We start from the raw sequence: 3,220 nt of genomic DNA, 5'->3' as shown, positions 1-3,220 counted from the left end.
AATCAATGTTTTGTTTTTCTCAGCTGCTATAAAAAAATGTAACGGTGGTGACATTGTTGTGTTGTGACAACGTCTCTCATATGTGTCACAGGTGATGGGTTCAGGCCCAGAGCAGCAGCTTTCCAGATAAAAGGGATGGAATGAAGCACAGAGCATTTCCTCACTAAATGTGACTTACAACAACACATATCACTTGCTTTTTTAGTAATTGCAACAGTTTATGGAATTAGTGTCAATGTATCCTACATTTGTAATTTATGATACTTTGATACAATGATTATATGATGATGTTGTAAGACTTCTGCTTCCATTGTCTTATAATGTAATCATTGATATGAGAACTGGGAAAACATTTTTTATTCTATTCTTGAAACTGGATTCTTGGGATTTAAATGGCCTGTCAATATTATATTAATAAATTCAGATTCTGGGAAAAAAAAAACAAATTCCTAAATGCTTTTGATGTCTCAGAAAATTTACAGAAATGAAAAAAATTAATTTCTATTCATATTAAATAAGTTTTATGTGGCCACATATGTTTTGTAAACCTACACTTGCATACTTCAATAAGTCTCTTTGAATGATATTTACTGTATATGTCATTTCCTCTGAATGTATAGGGAATATGTGGAAGAACTGCTTAATGTATGTATTAATATATGGGTTGACATTTTTTGGTGGGGCACGCTATGAAGATGCAAATTTGCCTTTCTTTATTATTGTTTTTGGAATACCAAATCAAGTCTAAATAAAAGTTGATGTGTTTGAACAATTAATTCTCTTTAGGGGCGTGTCCAAGTAGCGGCTGGTGATGCCCCATTATCTTAGACTGTGATTGGATACCTGAATGGTCAGAGGCGGGACCTTAGTTTGTATTCGAGTATTTTTGAATATAAATCATCTTCTTTTGCATGGAGCCACATTTGTATGGTGTCACTCTGTTGGGGCCTGAGTCCAGGTTCTGCTCAAGATTTCTACCTCCTAAAAGGGTAGTTTTCCATTATTTTCCTGTGTGTATACCTGTGGGTATAAGCCCATGTAGGTATAGCCTAGCCATTTAGGCAACAGCTACATATTTATTTAATTTATTACAGCCAATAAATGCAGAAAGTTAAGTTGGTCAGAATATAGCAAATATAATAAATATCTTGAAATAATTTAGTTTAGGCCTTGCCTTGATGCCTAGACCTGCCAACAAATGCCTATTTTTAAAGAAAACAAAACAGCCCACATTTCCTTAGATCTGTAGACCACTAACTTACTGACCTCAGAATCAGCTGCCCTGCCATTCTCCTACTTCTCTCTCTCTCTCCTAAATTATCTTCAATATCCATCTGGTCAATCAATGGAAGGATATACAACAGCATTAACTGGGACACTATGACATCTAGTTTTCACAGACAACAACATTCTATGGGGACTGATTTTTTTGAAATAGATTACTAGAGATAGGCAATATTAATGGCATTCACATTATCACACATTGACTATGTAAAGAGTTTTCCACAGTCAGTTAAAACATCCCCTTTCCTTTACTTCAGTTTAACATAGCTTAAGTTCAGCAAGTAACAGTCACTAACAACAACTTACAGTTTCACTCTGTATCACTCACCATGCTGTATCAATCTTCCTTCACCATGTCTGCATGTGGCTATGTGCATGTCTCTCTCTCTGTGCAGTATCGTTGCTCAGCAGCTGGGCAGAGCAGCGACGAAAGGCAGCCTCCCTCAGGGTCCAAGTGCCCTACTATAGTAGGGATTTAAATTATGAAGCAGAGGAAACAACCAGAAGGATTATTTTAAGCCAATAAATACAAATTATATTTGTATTATTCTGTAGTATTTATCAATATTCTTGCTTATCTTTGTTGAGTACATGTCTGCACTGTAAAAAAATAAACACAGCAAAATATACCACACACACATACACACACACTACATGTAAGCAATAAACAATTCTATGTAAATAAGTAAAGCTTGAAAAGTACAATGAATACATGATAAATAGGCAGTAAACATTAAAAATTATTATTATTAAAAGTTAAAAATAGATAAATAAAGAAATAAAATAAATCCCCAATCCACATGGGAAGCCAAAAAATCCCCAAACACACATGGACATACACATTGATAAATAACTTAATCAACCATTCATGTTTCTAATGGACGTGGGCACAAAACTTGTAATGGCTCTCCTAGTCCTGAATGTGAGAGATCTGTATCTCTGGCCTGAGGGTAGAAGACTGTAGTGCAGTGTGTGAGTGGTGTCTGAGGCTATTTGTGTTCCTTTTAGTTTAGTCCTCCTGTTGCAAATACTGATAAGTGGTTCCAGCACCTGTCTGATTATACTGCTCATTGTTATGATTTTGTTTAGTGTGTTGCAATGGATGTTTGATAGTGATCCAAACCAGGCTGATATGTTGAAGGTTATTACAGATTCAATGAAGCATTTGTAAAAAGCTGTCAAGACTGACTGGTTCCACTGTTTGGTTGGTAGGTAAGTTTGTGATCAATTATTGTCCAAGGTATCTATATGATTCAACGCTTTCAATTGGCTGGTTGTTGACTAACAGAGTGGGGATGATGGAAACATGTTTGCGGAAGTCAACAACCAAACAACCAACAACTAAAACTTTGTTTTAGAGGGGTTGAGGTCAAGACAGTTCTGCTTGCACCACTCTGCATAGATGTCCATCTCAGTCTGTAACTCTCTTAGAGATTTTACACGCCTTCATCTCATCACGCATGGATTATTGCAACAGCCTTTTCACCTGTTTAACCCAAAAATCTATTGATCGACTCCAGACTGTCCAGAACTCAGCTGCCAGGCTTTTAACCAGAACAAAGAAATATGACCACATTACTCCTATTTTAGCTTCATTACACTGGCTCCCAGTATGTTTTAGAATTGACTTTAAAATTCTATTGATCACTTTTAAAGCTCTTCATGGCCTCACGCCTTGTTATATTTCTGACCTTTTAGTCCCATACGCACCAGCACATACCTTGAGATCCTCGGGCAGAGGTCTGCTGTCTGTTCCAGAGTCTCGACTGAAAACTAAAGGGGACAGAGCGTTTGCTGTCAGGGCCCCGAGGCTCTGGAACAGCCTGCCCGAGGAAATCAGGTCGGCTGAGTCAGTGAACTCTTAAGTCCCTTCTTAAAACATACTTTTATAGGAGAGCCTTTCCCGATCTTATTTGACTTTATTTTATCCCTTTTA

At 37.0% G+C, this 3,220-nt stretch overlaps 1 protein-coding gene and 1 long non-coding RNA gene across 2 annotated transcripts in view; one reads left to right on the top strand and one right to left on the bottom strand.

Moving 5' to 3' along the window:
- Positions 1–887, top strand: part of LOC123972856 — a 6,711-nt gene extending 5,824 nt beyond the window's left edge. Inside the window, exon 7 of the transcript XR_006825486.1 lies at positions 48–887. The gene's annotated coding sequence lies outside the window, so the exon portion shown is untranslated. The remainder of the gene's footprint in view (positions 1–47) is intronic.
- LOC123972858 overlaps positions 1–3,220 on the bottom strand; it is a 13,746-nt gene that overhangs the window by 1,750 nt on the left and 8,776 nt on the right. The window contains exon 2 of the long non-coding RNA XR_006825487.1: positions 1,613–1,746. This is a non-coding gene — a long non-coding RNA (uncharacterized LOC123972858). The remainder of the gene's footprint in view (positions 1–1,612; positions 1,747–3,220) is intronic.

The sequence above is a fragment of the Micropterus dolomieu genome, linkage group LG06 (assembly GCF_021292245.1).
Source record: "Micropterus dolomieu isolate WLL.071019.BEF.003 ecotype Adirondacks linkage group LG06, ASM2129224v1, whole genome shotgun sequence".
NCBI lineage: Eukaryota > Metazoa > Chordata > Actinopteri > Centrarchiformes > Centrarchidae > Micropterus > Micropterus dolomieu.
The sequence above is the reverse complement of the archived record's forward strand: the minus strand, read 5'-3'. Positions and strand labels throughout refer to the sequence as shown.